Source organism: Varroa destructor, unplaced genomic scaffold (assembly GCF_002443255.2).
Source record: "Varroa destructor unplaced genomic scaffold, Vdes_3.0 BEIS01000001.1, whole genome shotgun sequence".
Taxonomy (NCBI): domain Eukaryota; kingdom Metazoa; phylum Arthropoda; class Arachnida; order Mesostigmata; family Varroidae; genus Varroa; species Varroa destructor.
In genome coordinates, this window is record NW_019211454.1 from 71,461,954 (window position 1) to 71,480,989 (window position 19,036).

The following is a 19,036-nucleotide window of genomic DNA, read 5'->3' on the forward strand; positions in this document are numbered from 1 at the left end:
ACTACGTGCGTATTACTTTGTAAGAATATCAGTAGTCAGTACATATTTAACTTAGGGTAAATATAACTTTCGTACTATTTCAATGAAGTCGAGTAAGAACAAAGGAAACTTCACAGTACACCTTAAATATATTATATAAATGTACTATATTACAAATATGTTGTTTTGTCTTCGAGCCTGCGACTTCTAGAGTCCCTATCCCGCTTTAAGCGACGGAAATTCATCCTAACCGAGGTTTACTTTGAATTCAAAAGTATATATACTCGTACATGGTAAGCACTTTAAGAATCCCTTCGTCGGTTCACCTCATCGAACAGAATGAAGAATCGTTAACCTGAAGGATGTCCTATATTAACGGACCTATATATTTCAATATTCTCTTGTTTAGCGACCCCCTTCCCCCCTTCCGGGATGGCTAATATTTTTTTATATTGTACTGCAGCATACCGCAAAACACAGTCATTCAATACATTAATACTACTGCAATATATATATATATATATATATATATTAGAGTAGTATTGTAGAAAGGTATTCAGTCCAAAGCATTATGTAATCTTCCAGGTTATTTACCGATTTTTTTTCTAAGAACACAACGCGTATTTGCATTCGCACTTTTTTGGCGAAACCGTGCCTATTATGTGATTTTTTTGCCTGCATGATCTGCGGGTACCAGTGGCGCCTAAATTCAAAGAGAGCTTCTTTGAATAACGCTGACTACTTCGAAAAACATGCTCACAACACCGTCGGTTTATTTACTTATTTATTAAAGAGCTTCAATGATATTAATCGTATAAAAGCATTTCATGGCTGTCGGTAGAGCTCAAAGGATTTTATCTATCTCATTTTAGGAAAAACAACACATATAAATCAGTTTCTGCTTAATTTAGTGATACATTTTTTTCTGTTTTGAATTCGAGTGAATATCTCGTGCGTTATGGTGAAGGTTATCTGGCGTTTCGCTGACCTCCTGCTTGGAGGGTCGACTCCAAAATGAATTTCTGCGTTTTGGTTCGTCTTCGCTAACCATTTTTAAGATGGATTCCTTCGATTCGAATAAAGCGCATATTTCGACATGGCACTTTATTTATTTTCTAGGCGGACTGTTGCCTACTTTCGCTAGCGGAATAAAATAAAATTAAATTAAATTGTGAAGTCGTGACACACAGAAACGGGCTTTAAACGAACCTAAAATGTATCAAGTAGTTCAAATTAAAGGATACTTAAAACAACCAAAGCACAAGTTCTCGCAATATTTCATTAATAGGATCGTTCATATTTAGCTCGTATTCTTGTAACTTAAATAAAGCTAGGCACTATCAGCGAATGTAATTCATGACGCGGCAGTAATACGCGGACAAAGTGTAACGTGCTTTACTAAGTAAATTCATTAAAGTTTAGTTGTTTTTGATAATTGTGAAAACGATTGTTAAGGACAAACAAGAGCGAAGCACAACGAAAGCACTATAACTTATTATAGTTCCCGCATTTGGAAATTGCATGGCTGTCAGGCTGAATGTGCGCACCTCACGGCTTCCCAAGTAGTGTCCATAGCCGGAAATTGTAAAGCCGAGAATAGGCCAACAATAGTTTAAGCACTCTCTTCTATGTTTCAAATTTCCGGAAACAAAGCTCCTGTAATTATCTGTAGACACGTGTACGTCCTAACGTCCTGGACAATATTAGTTAATCCGAGACATTTAGGCCCGCATCAAATTCTAATAATTAAAAATGCTTATTCTAATCTGGGTAGCTTGCAACTGGCCTTTAACAAATCAAGGCCAAATTCCAATGAAAAGCCCATAGGAGCTGAGAAAATACTACTTTTAATGTAACCAATTACTATCTAATTACAAATCAAATACATTAACTACTGAATTATAAATATAATATCGACGTAGCCTCAATTTCTTATTTGTTGCTCTATTTTGATTTAAGTTATTAGCATGGTACGGTATTTAGCGGAATACTGTAACCAAACTTACCAAAACAACAAAATTATCTCTACGAAAATATGTGGGCACCTTAGAAACATGAATGCTACTCTTAAGGTAATGTTCATTTTTGCATCGATCTAAATCAATTCTAATTGAACGATGGCGGTACGCAAGATCTACTCTACTGATCATACATATAAAAAGAAAGTAGTACATAAAAGATTATGGGAATCGGCAAAATTTCGCTCTATCAACAATAATTTTAAAAGTACGAATTAAATTTGCAAGCTATAGTAGGTGACAATGTAATTTGCTCTAACTTCATCTCTCGCATCCATATTACTATAGCGCTGTTCACGTACGTAACGTTGCCATTGTAACGCCACTCGCCTCGTGTCTATTGCACACCATGCTAAAATTTCCTCCAACACTGCTTCGTTGTCTGCCGCCGAAAGCGCCGGCACCATCAAGCAAGATATATTGTAGTTTCGAGAAAAACAAGTCAACTTGAAGGCCATATGGGTCATATCTTAGAGCTATAATTACCCCTGTCGTCGGATTAGCATTCCGTCTAGACAGCCAGCGGCCAGTCATCCAGAAGATTTGCTCTGCCGACTATCCGGTCCAGTCACCAACATGACTAATTGAGAAATGGGGTTCATCGTACTTTTCTTTTTCCTCTCCTCTTCGTTCATATGCTTCTATATATGTGTACAGGTGGTCGAACGCCGCCTACATAGCTACCCATTCAGTCATCCATTTACGCATTTTTCTTCATTATTCTAGGTGAATCATTTTCGTACGAAATGCCAGTGTCCGTAATTCACTTTGTACAATCCCTCCTGTTTCGTTTCCAGCTGAATCAGTTGATCAGACCCAGACGAATCAGCTCTGTCCGAGTAAGTAGTCACATCCTTTCTAAATCCCGCATTGAATATCGGATTTACGACACTTAGTAACCAAACTCTATATTACTTATAATAAAAATGCCACCTGCAATCAACAGCTTAGAGTCCATACATTAGCCACTTTTTATGACATGGGGAAGTTTCTATAGCCAGGAGATATAGGCGTACGTAGCCGTTATCTTGTGTCGGAAGTAGCTTGAAGCAGTTTTCGATAAATCCGAAAAGTCGGGCCTTTTAGATCGAAAACGTACGCTTTTTTGCACTTCGTGAACGACAAATAGTGACAAATGGTAATGTCAAAGATACTATTTCTTACCAAGCGACATATCCATTCTAGAAACCAGAAGCGAGGGCAAAGTTTTGCGATCTAGATAGAGCCCGGTGAGAATAAACTTAAAAAACATGTTAACAGCTTCCGACGGTACATATGTAATATTTACATATCAGCAAGCAAAAATTGCCCGTACCCTTAAACATTCTTATACACTGAATAGTTCTTTTAGAAGTTACATTACTGTCAGGAACCAAAATAAATATAGAGGGAGAAAAAAATATATAATTTTTGATAAAGTTGATTCTTCAAACACTTCTATTGGAAAGGAAGTAAGATGTACAAAGCCTCCTTATATATTTCTGTCTATTTAAGTATCCATTTCAAAACACCGTCCAATAAAAACGCGATCAAGTTATTGTATGTTGTTTATCTAAATTGGTAGAAATTACTCGAGACGCTGAAAACGAATCGCATGAGTTTGAGTTACCGTTTACAGTGTCCTCGTGATGGTACGTCCTTAACCTTCCCACTCAAATTATTCGTTAATCATTAGATCCTACCATTTATTTCTTCAGTCCCTAAAAAGGCCATGAGACGATGAGAAGTGAGAATCACGGGTAATAACCATCCCTAGTTATGTTTTGTCGCTCGTTACTTATAGGGTAGGCTGACGAGAATCTTGCTGTGAGTATTTTTGGCACAGATCAGCCGTGATGGCGCTCATGAATCTCATCGCAGCAGCACTATTCCTAAATACGTTTTATTGGTCATTTACCAAATCAGGGTGCTGCTTTCTACGTATGTTTAGAGCTCATCCATTACACGCGAATAATTAGCGATACCCAGATCATGCTTTCTGTTGTATACTTTCAATGTAGCATGTGAAGTTGTTCTTTTCGTCGTATGTACACAACGACACCGCGACGGCCCGACAGTGGCCTGCGACGTGTACGACTGCACTGCATATATATGCACTGTACATATATACACATAAATATAAGGTACCTCATGCCTGTTGTCAACATCGGCGCCAGTAATTATGGGGCACCCCGCCTTCGTGACGAGTAGAGAAGTGGCAACACAGACAGAAGAAATCAAGGTGGTGCTTAAATTAAGGGGCAAACGAGATTCGCGATTTGTTAGGATTCAGCCGGTGCTGAAAGCCAAATGAAACGAAACAAGAGTACATTCTGAAATATCAGATCTGAGAAACTTGACATAAATAATAGGAAAAAAAATCCTGGTGCAGACAGAGCTGAGTCGAAGTTACCTGACACTCATATTTTGTCCTGCCAGCAGTAACGGTCCTTATATGTCGAGCATCCGACTTTAGTACGTTTTATATTGCAAACTTGCCCATTCGAGTGAAGAATCTATAGAAGCCTCATCATCTAGTAAGGCTTGCCTTCTTTAATATGGTTGCAAATTTTTTACGCAAAAGTGCGTAAAAATATGATTGTTGAAACCATGAATAAAATCTGATAAAAACGTCCGGACTTTTTTGTTGCGGGTGAAGATTATATCAGAGACGTAGACCATTAAGAGGGTTATATAACATGGCTGCTTTCATCAAAACTGTTTTCGCTTCTAGAGGTTACATTGTAATCTAGTTCTAGATCGCATGTGGTTCCTATGTAACCGCCACCTCTTCAATACGGAATCAAGCATCTACAATTATACAGTTAATCATCCGTGCGATTTTGGTCTCACACTTGCAAGTTTATTATAACTGTATTGTGAGAATATTCAGTTGCGGGACCTCTTCTACTCTACATGTGGAAAAAACATGTCCATAGCAGTTACATAGAAACATCGCTTTGAGAGATCGTGGGAGAAAACGTACGAAGCGGCGATATTGGCGCAGCGTTTGCCATAGAATATCTCACCGGCCGTCGTCACGTTGACTCAGCTAACAGGCGGGGTCAAACAAAACCGGCCCCGATTGTTGAGCACAAATTGCATTGGGATGATTCATAATGCCCTACGCAACAGCCCTCTACGTGCGAAAAACAATAATATTAACGTCTGTATCGTGACAATTGCGTGCCGAATACTCTATACGAATTTTGTTCGTTTCAGTATGTCAACTTCACAAATTTACATCAGTCCGAGGTACTGTTATAAACATGAACCTAAAGCAGCCATCCATTTTACATTAAACTCAAGCCGGTCACAGAAGATCCAGTGGCAGAAAAGAAGGCGAAGTACAATCCTATAGATCATCAATCTGAATTATGAAGTAATAACTTGTAGAACATTTCATTCAGCCAGCAGTAAACTGACATGTCACGAACAGACCCATTGGAGAATATAGGGAACGGACCGCACACATGACCACGCTACACCCACGTAAACATCTGCAACACGTACAGGCTGTAAAAAGCGATGATCAACCTCACTATTATCAGAGTTATTTACCAATGGTGACGTAGAAAAACCTTCTGCGCATCTCAACTGAAGATGCTGTAGCCTTGGGAGGCTGAGCAACGCGATACTCTGTAGCCTTGTATTCTTTTCGTTTTTTTTAGTGATACTCATTTTGTGCACAAGGGATCGACAAAAATCGAACTGATAGGAAATGATTGCTATTGATCGTGACTCAGATCTTTTCTGAAACTAATTCATAGTGTTCACAGGATCTCACCTCAGTAATCGACTCGTGGTTTCATGTAGTTTCCAACCAGTCGCTGTTCTAGTTGTCGCTGATGTTGGCACTATAAAGCCGACCAAGAAAGAGTCGAATGGGCAGATCGAACAAAGCAGATTTGTGGGTGGCTTTATTGAAACATCCATGTCTTTTTCTGAGCCATACAGCATTGGACAGGCCTATGGCGCAATACAAATATCGATGAAGCCCAGAGAAGGGGTCATTTGGGAAACCCAGTAAAGTCTTTCTCTAGCTCGGTTCTGTTATGTTTCTGAACGCTCCGAAATACTTTACCGATGGTTTTTGAATTGATCTTTACATGGCTCGTACGACCGTGAGCACCATAACGTACAGATATTTTCACACGAGCTCATATATCTCTATCATTATTTGAGAAAATCCCTAAGGTATGATAAAAGTTCAAGTGAAACTAAAATATATCTCATTTTAGGCAAGTAGCAGTAAAACTAAACATAACTGACAGTCCAGCGGCAAAAACAGGCCCTATGTAAAGTTCTTGATTATATAGATTTCTACAATCCTCTGGAAAAAAAACTTCGAAGATCAACATTTATAAACGAGTTCAGCGTAACCCCGAAATAACTAATTGTTGCCGAAACAATATCATCTCATCTAATTAGAGAGACCTCATCTCTCACTGCCTTCTAGCTCATTTACGTTCTATTCAGTAAAACGCAATCGGTAACATGCTTGCTGTACCAACTTGCTGTGCATGTTGGTGGCTTGGCATGCATGGCTGTAGACACACAAAACGTGTTGGTCACGTTTTGTGTGTCTACAGCCGCCGTGTCCACATGGATACAAACTCCCATGCTCCATATCCGTTCGACTATCCATAGTTGCGGCTAGATGCATCTTCTAAGATACAGAAGTTAGACAAAGATAAAAGGGACACCTGTGGTCTAATCTTCACCTGACAAGCACTTTCTAATAGCAGTGTCGCAAATGTGAAATTTTGATCCTTAAAGGTCAAGTTGCCTTAAACCAAGTTCAAGGACTGGTCCATCATTGTAGATAAAAAATGTTTTATCTTTTTTTCGAATCACTGTTTCTAAATGACCTATTTGATTTATGAGAAATACAAAATGCGAGCGAGAAGTCAATTAACAGCAGCGGAATGAAAGTTAATATTGCATAACGTAATATATATAGCATGCTGTCAAGGGAACTATATTTTTTAAATCGAGGCAACATGTCTGTGTTCTACTTCGAAGGAATTTACTTGGTGCTCAATAGTTTATTATGTATGATTATGTTTAACAGCGAACGTCAATAGTAACCTCGCGTGTAATCCATGTAGCTCAGTAGGTGTAGCGTTAGGCTTTTAACCTAACGGTCCAGCGTTAGAGCCCCTGCGTGAACGAGCAATTTTCTCTAGAAGTTTTATATAATGAAACATCACAATGACAGTGTCTGGGTCACTGACATTAAAATCTACATATCACCGTATTAATGCATATAAAGTGGGCTTTAACAATATATGTCTTGTGCACAAATTGCTCTCTGATCTAACTAAGATCGCAAGTTTTGTCCACCGTTATATATGTAGTACTTTAGGTGTACACTATGAAGACTAAAGAGGAATAATACGGGCGAAGGAATCTTACAAATCTCTTTTTTCAATAAGCAATGACTATGGACAATAGGAACTTAGCCAAAAAAAGGTGATTCATGTTGAGGGCAGCCACAAACTTTAGTGAGTTCGTTCATTGAAACTATACAAGCGTACGACGGTCCATATTCTGATCAAGTCTAGCCGGCGAAACAACGAGAAGAACGCTCGTTTAGGGTGAGTCAAACAAGGATATAAGCTGAGGCTGTCCTCAAAGGTTCTTCTCTAGCAAGCAGGGGGCAATCTTGAAGTAGTGGCACCCCACTATTGCGCCTTCTGTATTACCGAGTCACGCAATAGATCTCACAGAGGGTCAGGCGGTAGGAGTCAGGCGGCAAAGTGGGCGCGGAGATGTCCAACAAAAGCTTGTCGCTATGCTCAAGGCTGCATACAATACGAAACGAGGACCACGGGGGCCAAACTGTCAAGCCCTCACTAGTCAGGAAGTGAAGATCTCTTAGACGCAAGAAGTAAAAGTACGCGCTATAGTTTGCTCTATAGCTATCGACGGAAACGATGGCACAACGCTCTTCCCATACACTCCCTCCCCCCGCCACCACCACTGTTGAAGAACTGAGTCGTCGGAAGCTGTCAAGAGCGTTCCGGGGAGATGGATCGCATGGCGACTGCTGGAGGCCACTGAAGAGGCTTGGGTCGGTTTCGGCCAAACGAGCTAAGTAAGTCCCATACGACCGCCTGGATAAGCAACTCACTTTTACTAGGATCTCTGTCTAGATTAAAGCAAAAGCAGACCAGCTAAACATAGTCATTGGCACCTATGTGACAATGTCTTGTTGACTACGGTGCTACAGCACCAATGTTATTGTCCGTAAGGTTCAAGGCCTCACTTAGAGATATTTGTAAGCTGACATCTGAACAAAGTTGGATGGAAAGTTCAACAATACCAGTCTGAAGGAAACAATACTTGCCTATTGAACAAAGCCCGCACACTACGAATAGACTGGGAATTATGTTTCAGCGATTAAACATGGCGCGACAGATCGGTTCATCCATTAGTGAGCCGACGATGGGTGACACGGTGAAACGGATACATTTTTTTAACGATTCTGTGCAGTTTTTGCACAGCTTATATGGCTACACATATAAAAATGTCGAGAAGTTGAAAGACTTATTGCTATAAATAAAGCAAAAACTAGGGCTATATTTTAAAACTAGCATTGAGGATGGTTCAATAAGTTCCAATATCTTCAAAAGCGATCCGATAAAATAATCTCCACTATTTAAAGTAGCGAACTAGAGCTTTTCCGCAAAGGATTTACAAAGCACTAGTCTTGGAAAATGAACCCAACAGCGTAGTGCCGGTGACACGCTTTTTTTTCTTGCTATTTACGAGCTCCTAAGGGTGTCACGAGTACCGCTAAGCTGAAACTAATAGTAGTAATTTAGCTGAGTTCGAGCTTCACAGCTCTTTTGTCTATTAGATCTAGCCAACCGCGATAAAAATCTATTCGTTAAATTAGCAGAAATAGTATATACAATATGGAAGTTCATTCTATCATCATTAGAACCTCGTTAACGTGTGCTCATTTCTATGGCCGTAAGCGAATCTCAATTTTCTTAGATCACTCGTCGACAGAGTCACTTGGCCCTCATCGACAACCAGATCGTAAGCATCCACTGTGAGTGAGTGAGTGGGTGGGTCGACAGTCAGCAGCATCTATTCGAGCTGATCCTGGCTAGAATTCATGGGCGGGAAAACCAGAAAAATCCCTAATGGTTTTTCCTTACCAACTTAACTATTATAACGGATGAATGATGCATTCCCAGTATTTACCTAGTTCTAACTCTGGAGATGAATTATGATCATTCACATAGGAAAAACGAGCCACAACAACATTTGGCCAGCTCTAAATGAAACACTAGAGAAATCTGTGTGTTAACTAAATAGTCGTTGAAGATATACACAGATTCGGAAGCTCAGTAAGGATTAGACGGTCAACGACCGCAGACAGTCGATAATGGTTGCGGAAGCAAAAAATTTTTCTCGTATAGAGAAAAAATCTCGTGTGGTTGAAAACGTTCCGATCGTCACAACGCTAAAGAAACACCATACCTAGATAACGATATCGTACGGCTATGCCAAGCCATACGCGCATACTTTACGTACGGGTAATATAGAGAAAAATTACAACAATTGAATAATTTTTGCTATAGTTTGCCTCTGCCAATGTCTATATAGCTTCTTTTAAGCTTTAATTCTATAATATATAATAATAATTATTAACATCAAATAAGCAATTAGTATCAGCTAGAAACAGAACGATCAGATTTAATTATTCGATCTTCACTGAGTCACAAGCGGAATGTACAAGCATCTCTCAAGGAAATACGCTTCAGATCTTCATAATCCAACTTTGGGTTTCCAATTGCTAAATGCAGAAGGCGAAGCGAGCGCGAGTTCTCTAATCGCTCTTTTATATCGTACAGCTGCGACTAATACACGCCTATGATGATTTAATAAGCACTTCGGATTTCAACCATCGAACTAATAAGATTAAATACAAGGCTAAACACGGTTTCTTTTCGTGTGGTGGGCAGGATTTTTTTTTCGTTTGACAGCAAAATAGCTTACATTCGTTATATTTACTACTTGATGCCTCGCATCTTCTTATCATGACACGCGCTTCGCTCACCTCACGGAACAAGTTCACGCCGACATCGCTTGACAGATCATTGGTGCGCATGTCATGCACGATGATGCCTTGCCCCGCTAGTTATTAATTGGCAAATGACCTCCTTCCTCTAAGGAACTGTTCTCGACAGACGCCTGTTACCACTTGATCCAAACAATCAAGTGTTAACCAGCTATTATCTCTATTCCAAACTGATAAATGACGAAAGTAGACATTGTGTCCTGTATTGGACAAATGTTTAAGAAGCGAATAATTTCGAATCATATAGATACTGCCACAAAAACATACAACTTAACGGGACACTGTGACGCTCGCTTATCATGTAACTTCTAGCCTGTTGTAAATAGCAGCTATCCTGTATTCTTTAAACCTTACACAAACGTGTACATGAACGACTGTCTGCTTCTGAGTAAGCTGCTATTCGTCAGCAACACATTGCTTGTAAAATAGCGCGACTCGCCTGTTGAATACTTAGCACTGCTTGGTAACAACTTAATTTGCCAGCCTGAGAGCTTCAATGAGGTGACTTCGTTACCTTTTGCAGATGATTTGTTTGATTATCGGTTTCAGTAAACGTTTCCACTTTCTCATCTTCGATGAATTTCTCACTCAGTCGTTTGAGGGTTTTGCATGCACGGTCCTCCATGAGATCGACACAACTCTTCCTTCTATCCTAGAATAAGATGTAAAAACGACCCAGTCCAAGCCATGCAGCTATCAATTCTTCGGGTAACATTAACAAATTCATCATAACGTCCTACACCGGACTGCTGAATGCGGTTTACAGACACCGACAAAGTGATGATTGAGCTTCATATAGCCTAATAGAATACAACTCGAAATCCGCTGTTGCCATATTGGCATTTCGGTACGATCATATTTACAGAGCCTTTCTTCTGGTTTGCTTTCGCGCGTCTATACGCGTTCTACAGTCCAGCTTTAATTCGTTGGAGAAAGGCCGGAACCATTCATAGGTCCGTCCTTCCTTTTCGGAGCTGTCAAAAACCCTTTTGGTCTCGGATCACCTTGCTTGAAACATTTGTCAGGTTGTCTTTTCCGTCAAACCTGTAGTACGAACAGCCCTAACAGGGGTCCGCTAAGGTAATTGGCAATCGGCGCTGCGTACTGTTTACTAAGAAAATATTGAGCGAACTATTAAGTGCTGACTCAACGTAAAGGAGATCAACGATGTTGTGGAGCGTTCCTTTCGCGATGATCATGTCTGACTCTAGACAGTAAAACATAATTTTTAGCTGACGACTGTTTACATTGCTCGAAATGACAAACAAATCTGAAATACATACATTCATCTTGGTCGAAAACAGATAGCAGAAAAGAAAAGAAAAATCAAAGAAACGCTAACAGCGCATGAAAACATTTAAAATTCGTCGTGCACGTTATGTCTGTTGACAAACAACTTTGATTAACGCTTTACTTTATACGCATCGGCGCGACTGTGAATGATGTATAGAATCTGCAAGCACCCATAATGCCCACTTAAGTAAGGATGTTAACTTAAAGATTTCGACTATCAGTTCCCCAAGCGTAGTCCAAAGTTATAAATTTAGATACTAACAAATACTCACTATTTTTAGCATTTGTAGTAGTCTCAGGAAGATTAATTAAATATTTATTACATATGATAAGTGAGTTTTTCAGACAGCGTTTAAAGTTACCTCAATTTTATACCATAAATACCTATAGAAGTAAAAAACTTTTTTGCTCTTAGTGTTACGCCATATTCTACGAAAGGTCCATATCTTACACGGTCGCATGAGAACTATGCATGCTTTTTTTTTCAGATTTTTTTTATTGTTTTTAATATTTGATGTTTTTATGCACGCATAAATTGAATAGAAATCGCTTGCAGTTCCATTTTAAAGCGTCCATCTGCTATGTTGGGCGCAAAGCAAGTGTAGCTTGCCCCCCTATTAAGTGATTCATTCCGCCCATGATGGTAACTGTTATAAGAAAAACCCAGGGTTAACTAAAGAAAATCCACATTAACGCTACGAACTTTCTACATGGACCGATATTTGTTTAATATTGCTTTTGATCCATGAGGGGAAACTTGATCAGTATTATGCCTGTGTCTTTCTTTGCGCCTTTTGGCGCTCTTTATTGTCGAATTTTAGTCTCCGCTAAGACTCGAAGTTTCTACTTCTTTGGTAGTTCTTCTTTCTTTTTTACTATAAATAACAAAAAAAAAAACACCCGACTGACTAATGAATCCTGTGATGTAATTATGTCATCGATCATTTCTTCATTTGTTCACGATATGAGACCGAGCCCCATTTCGCGCCTGGGAGAGTTGTGCATCGAATGGTCGTGTACCCCGGGGATTCCGCCAAACCTGAATAGCGCAAAACAATAACCTCGGTTTTCCTGATATTCTTCATGAACGTTTGAGTAACAAGTGAAATCCTGGGTTATTCTATATAACAGCTCGCCACATGGCCCATCAAACTACTTGTTTATGTCAGGCATAAAACTACAAGTCCAGTAGCCCGCGTTCTGTAGTTAAATTTTGTTCCACTGTTGCCATTCCGTCGGCGTGGTTTTTCTTGCCGTTGACAGGTCTATATTTCCGTGTAAATATTGCTCGGCCCTCTTGTCCGACAGAAGATCCCAGAAGATCATCGCACTTGTACATACTGTTCTATAGGCCCTAGCCACCCTGCTGGCCGTTAGCTATTGAGCGAATTATGTATTCCTGTTTATTTTTTTTTTTGTTTAAAGTCATGACTGTCCAGACTGAAGAGGCCTAGGAAGCACTGATTTAGCTACTGAGGTTAATAGCCCTCTAATGCCCCCGGTTGCCGTCCTGACTCTAGGCATGAGCCGTGCCAAATTTGCTTACCTTACCACTCGCGTAATTGCCACGTACCATAACCGGCACTTTTGTATCTAGTATTACCTTCAGATATTTGGCCATATGATTCATATCGATAGGTAATCCGCCTACACTAAAATGGATTTCTCCATTACTCTTCTTATCCGTCAAGAAGATAGCCTCACTTTTTTTCGGGTCCTATTCTTGAAATAATGCTTTTTCATCCAGGTATTAATCACGTTCAAAGCACCGTTCGTCTTATCGCTCAGCTTCAGTTTCGTTTCCGCCCTTACTAGCAGCGCGCCAGGTCGTGTGCGTATAGTACACACTCGACTCCGTCAGGTAAGTTAGATATTGTTAGTATGTCATCGTACGCTAAGAATTGTACGGCACAGCGTTCGGCCGAGTACTGAACCCAGGGAAACTCCTGCAGGGATCCGCCTCTGTTTGTTGTCGATGTCTAATTCCCCGTTTCCCATATAGGATCAGATAATCCATTTGACGTAGGGAGATATACCTCGCCTTTCGAATGCCGTTATGACTAACTGCCGGTCGCTCGTATTAAGGGCATTGGCGTCGAAGGGTACTATTAGGATGAAAGTCTTCTTTCGTTTATAATGCGTCTTACGGGGAACCCTTTGGATTGCTTCGAAGGCAAGTTCACCTAGCTGATAGGGCGTTTTTCTCCTCAATTTCTTGTCCTAATCTGGCAGTGAGTAACAACTATTTTCACTGTCGCACTCAGCAGATAAATAGGCCAGTGTGCCAATGAGCCGGTTGTGTCCCCTGGTTTGAGAACTAGAGCCAGTTTCGCCTCCGACTAGATTCCGACAAACCATCTTTTTGGGAGAAGTTGATTTGCCAATTTTTCGAGTAGTTCTGCCCATATTTTGGCCAACAGTCCCAGGCCAACAGACCTTGTCCATCTTCTTGCTTTTGCGATTTCCTCCGTGGTGATGTCACAGACGTCTTCCACGCCAATCCAAATCTGCGTGATCCGCCTAAAAAGCTGTTTTGCGGCGAAATAACCGACTATGCTTTCAATGTACTTGTCTGCAGTTAGGCGGGAGCTTTCTCCTTTAGTTTATTTGAAAAGATTTGATAGGATAGCCCAGAATGATCTCTTGTCATTTTCTTTGCTAACTTCTTTCATGTAGCAGCTTTGACAGTATGCCTTATCAAGACTTGAGGTCTTCCGCTCTGGCTAGTATTTTTTTCGTCTGCGCTCTGATACCTCCTCCGCCAGCTACATGTTTTTGTGCAGACTCTAGGAATAGGTTTTCCGCGTCCCTCCTTATCCCACCAATAGACCGGCTGCCAGCGGCCGGCACCTAGCTAGCAGGGGACCCGTTGTCCACGGTGCGACCTTCTCATAGCGCTCAGTATTCTTACACCTATCGGGTACTTCATTCAATGTCTGGCGGCCGATTTCGTACGCGTTTTATGACTGAGTGGCCCTAGTCGTCACCCATCGAAGTTACTTCACGCAATCGCTACTTGGTTTCGCTTTCTTTTCTGTTGTCTCGTTTCACTATTAATATCGCTAATAGCACTCCCCAACATTGGCTCGACAGAAAAAACCTCCGCTAATTTTCATACTTGAACCGGTGCTTATTTGGGAGCCATCCTCCACATATATCGATGCTTTGCCGCAGTCATTCATGCAGTGGATGTCCATAGCGCATAGTACGTAAGCCTATCTGCTAAGCTAATTTTCCTATACAGTTTGATACGAGGCAATACACCCTAGCAACCGAGCACGCTTGGGTGTGTTGCGTGCTTGCTGGTCAGTCTCGTCGCAAATCTCCAAGTGTCATCTGCTAGCTGAACCAGCTACCCGTCCATGCAACACCTAGTACGAATATAGCATACGACAATGTCGTAGGGTGCACTGTGCCGGAATGAATTTAAGCTATTTGAAGAGAGTAGTTCACTAGATGTTTGCTACCCGTTCATATCAAATACACTACTTTTAATTCGATCGTTCAGTGTAAAGTTTCTAATAAAGTCCAATTAATATTATAAAAAAATCGATATTTGTTGGCTGTCTATAAGAACGTGAATCCTCTTGTAGAAGTACTTTTCTACCTTTCCGTGTGAAAAACGTTGTACGTTAACTGTAAAGATGTGATCTAACTAAATCTTCAAGTCTATTTTAAGAAGCAAGATATATTGAATATCAATTTACCCTACTTTGGATAATGTTAACAGATGCGCTACTTAAAGTGCAAATAGTAATTTGGTGTTGTGCGTAACTATCTAGGACGATGCCGGTTGTTTTGATCAATACAGATGAAAAAAAACTAACAGGACATGGATGCAGCTTCCTAAGTAAGGCCCAATTTTGGCGAGATTCACGGAATCTGTTTCATCATCAGTCAATCAGACCCGTCGATAGGTAAGTCTGAAACTTCTGAACTGAAAACCTTTTGGTTTACATATCGAGCACAAAAAAGAATAAATAAAATTAGTCGTTGTCGCAAAAGGTTTGTTTTCGACAGATATTGTTTTCAACTTCGTCCCAAGAAAAGCGCCGCACGAATGCAATCTATATTATTTATCGTATCTTAATAAATACATGTTCGTATAAAGCCTCATGCGTATTTCCTAATAAGCAATGAGGTTCGTAACCCGAAAGCGATGCACATGGGCACCGTCTTTGTTTTTAGTTAATCCTCATGCCTCACCCTAAACGAATGCTACCGATAATCCGGTAGCCGTTCTTAATCAGGTTGTCAAATACCCAGATTTCTGTCGGAAGCTGTTTGCGCTGCGTGACTGACTCCTCGCCATATCAGTTGGGCTCATTCTACTATTGAAGTGTAAGTGCTAATCCAATTGGTAGTGTTTCATTTAGGGATCCACCCATAATTGTCAACTACACCGATAGTTCTTTTTTTGTAACAACACTTCCCTTAAGATTTGACAAAACAAGCGCGGTGCGTATTCTGCCCAGTTTACGTTATCGTTTCTAACTAACTATTACAAACGGATTGAAAGACCTGTCCCGTATGGCTAGATGGTTCAGTATATTCATATTGATTGCGGTTATTTATATAGTAATAAAAAAGGTCCTATTGAACTGCCTTCCTCACTGCATTTCTGGCGGCAGGATCAATTACAGCCCGAAAATCGGCTTTGAACTTTGCTGGGCTACAAATATTTCACCCATCGTAGCTTGGAAATTGTCATGCAGATAGATGCGCTGACCTGTATGATCTGTATGACCTTGCTTTTTTGGAGCTTTCTGTTGATCGAATCACTGAAATGTTGTCCCATCATGTTGAAAAAATATTAAACGTCGTGAGACGTACTTCAGTTACTGCTTTCGTCTACTCTTAAAACAAAAAAAAAAATGTTTCTAAAAAGCAGCTGAATATTTACCTTCGTAATTAGTATACGATCGATGCCATTAACCTTGTTTTAACAGTGCTGACGCAGAACGTAGTGATTTTCGTGGTTCAACATTACGTCTACCCCCCCCCCCCCCCAGAACCGTAATTTCCCTTAGAAATACTTTTTAAACATCTAATTTTTAACGAACACCTTTAGAGAAGCGGGTACTTATCGATGAACGTGCTTAAGTTAAGTAGTAGACGACGCAGGCTCGTTTGTATGCGTTCGCTAGGTGCAATGCAAATGCATTCTTTGAACCCAGTTACAATCAAATTAATACGGTCTGTGTAACGTATTACTATGGTATTATAACTGGGCTTTTATAAAGCTTGGTCAATCATTTTTATGCCTAAACAAAGGGCTAGCATACATGCCATTTCGCGGTATTTAGATTTTACAATAAATTGCTAAGCAAAGGTGACATAATCGGCAAATACAATTTTTCCCTAACATTGCTTCAACAAATTTCATCGCGCTGCTTCACTGACGGTATATTTCTGAATTGTGCGATATCGATCACTTGGACAGCTCGTAATAAGACTGTACGTCAATTAAGAAAAGAACGAACGCGTTTCACGGTGTATAAGTGTCACTCCACACACTATAGACGGATGATCAACAAAAAAAAATGAAGGATGACTTTGCCAACTTCACACAGATACTTGCCAGATCGATACTCTATCGTTTCTGGTCGACTGTATCGCTTCTCTCTCATCTCCCATTGGTCTGTCCGGCGCTCGGTCAAGACTCCCTACCTCTATAGATTCAATATTAAGTTATCTAGCTCCAACATTAGCATTGAAATATGAAAGCCCATTTACATATATATATATATATATATATATATATATATGGGCTTCGTAAATAAATATGAACATCATTTTATTTGATACGACACTCGATGAAATTTGTTTTTTAGTAGAGGAGATATCAAGCTAGTGCACGGTTATATAAGGTTGAACCGTTGAGTGCTGATTGCTGAGAGCCGATATCATAGCGCGTTACGCGTAGGTTCGCTTGTTTTCAATGGCAGCAGTATGGTGGCAGACAGAATGGCCGATTCGATAAAGGCGTTAATCGGACGTTTACCCGACTAGGGGTAGCCAGCAAAGTTAGCTTTTAGCAAGGTTTTGGCCTAGAAATGAACAAGCATACTAGGTACGAGCATTTAGCAGTCCTTCATTAATGACAAATGGAACACGTGTTCTCTCTGTGTGTACATTGGTTTGAGAATGGTGGATATGGCTTCGTAACAAGGCGTTAAGTCGGAACTCAATGAACTTTTCCGTTAAAAGAACCGTAACTGTCGGAAGTCTTTCTTGTCTATATAAATAAAAAGTGCGCATATTCAAACACTTGACGCAAATACAGGAGGCGCTACAAGGGTCAAAAAAACAAAAAAAATCATCACCATTTTAGATAACATTAGATAAACACAGGATTAGTTCCTTCAACGAATTTTGAATCTAGCGCAGCAAAAGCATTCGTATACTGACTTAATTACTCCAGTTCGAGGTTAAATCCCTGAGCGATAGTCCGATCGCTTCGGTAATCTTGTTCGGAGAAGATCTCTATATTCGAGTTTTACGTCCAGAATCGTTATTAGACATTCCGTCAGATGGCTGAGAGGTTCCCAACACGAAACGAAGTCTTGTCTATACCTGGATTCGAATTATACCACAACGTGCCCCACTACGCTATCACGGGAACTATATGGAGAAGGTCTAAGGTATGTTATCGGTAGAGAGAGAGAGAAAAGCATGCCAGACCGAAGTGTTAACGGATATTATCTCTTGATGTTATGCTTCAGTCAGGTAGTTTGGGTTGACGGCGCCTGGCTAAAAGATGAAACTAAAAAGTATTCTGACGGCGCTAATTATTCTACGTTGTGACACTCTCATAACGGCCGCAGCCTTACATTAGTGAGCAGACCGCCAATAGTTTCGGCGCTGTGGAGAGACTGAAAAGTAGAAGGGTTTTTTGTTATTTCGTTTATTTATTATCAGTTCAAAAATGATCTTTTTTTTTTAGTACACCCCGATAGGGCAACGTCGAGTGTTTGTCTCAGTCAGTCTTCCGCACTATCCAAGTATCTTTCAAGTCTTTCGATCATGTCAAACCTGGAATTGTACAAAGAAAGGACAACGAGCTGCAGATCGGAATTACACCTGACACTGGCATATTTGCCAGTTAACGAACGATGAAAAGAAACCTAAAAACACGAGCCACGCAGCTTCAAACATGCATGGGTTCACAGGGCAGTTCCAATGGCAAAGCAAGACCCATAAGCCTCATAAGCCGGTATCTGAGCCGTGTTAGTCGCCCAGCGTAGAATTTAGTCAACCGAGACGGAGGTATGAGACCATGCCTTCTATGCGTCGATTTGTTTCACGTTATTTGTGTCTACAGACTGCAAGGTTCTAGAAAGATAAGGCGGTCAACTCGAAACGTAATTACTCGTAGGTTTTTAGCGGTTTTATCCGTAAAACGTGAAAAGGCATTAATTGCTGGATAAAAGTCGGACTTAACAAAGTGACCAAAATGATATAGAGTGGGATATCATAAAATGCCATGTTATAATAAACGACTATTACTATAGCTAAAACTAGTAGGCTACTAGCCGATAATGAAGCTACATTGAATTAATAGGTTATTTAACGGCTCAATATATTAAGCTGTTACAACGTAACTCGGTGCACTATATAATTAAATAACCTTTGAATTATGTAAGTTAAGTTAGAATGATGATTTTTA

General features: G+C 40.2%; 2 long non-coding RNA genes across 3 annotated transcripts in view; one reads left to right on the forward strand and one right to left on the reverse strand.

Annotated features, from left to right (window-relative positions):
* The window catches only part of LOC111253541 (uncharacterized), a 98,010-nt gene that overhangs the window by 78,053 nt on the left and 921 nt on the right, over window positions 1-19,036 (reverse strand). The gene's annotated exons all lie outside the window — the stretch shown is intronic.
* On the forward strand, window positions 803-15,464 carry LOC147759052 (uncharacterized). The gene is made up of 3 exons (XR_015323809.1): window positions 803-2,836; window positions 13,115-13,228; window positions 15,179-15,464. It is a non-coding gene; the product is annotated as an uncharacterized LOC147759052 (long non-coding RNA).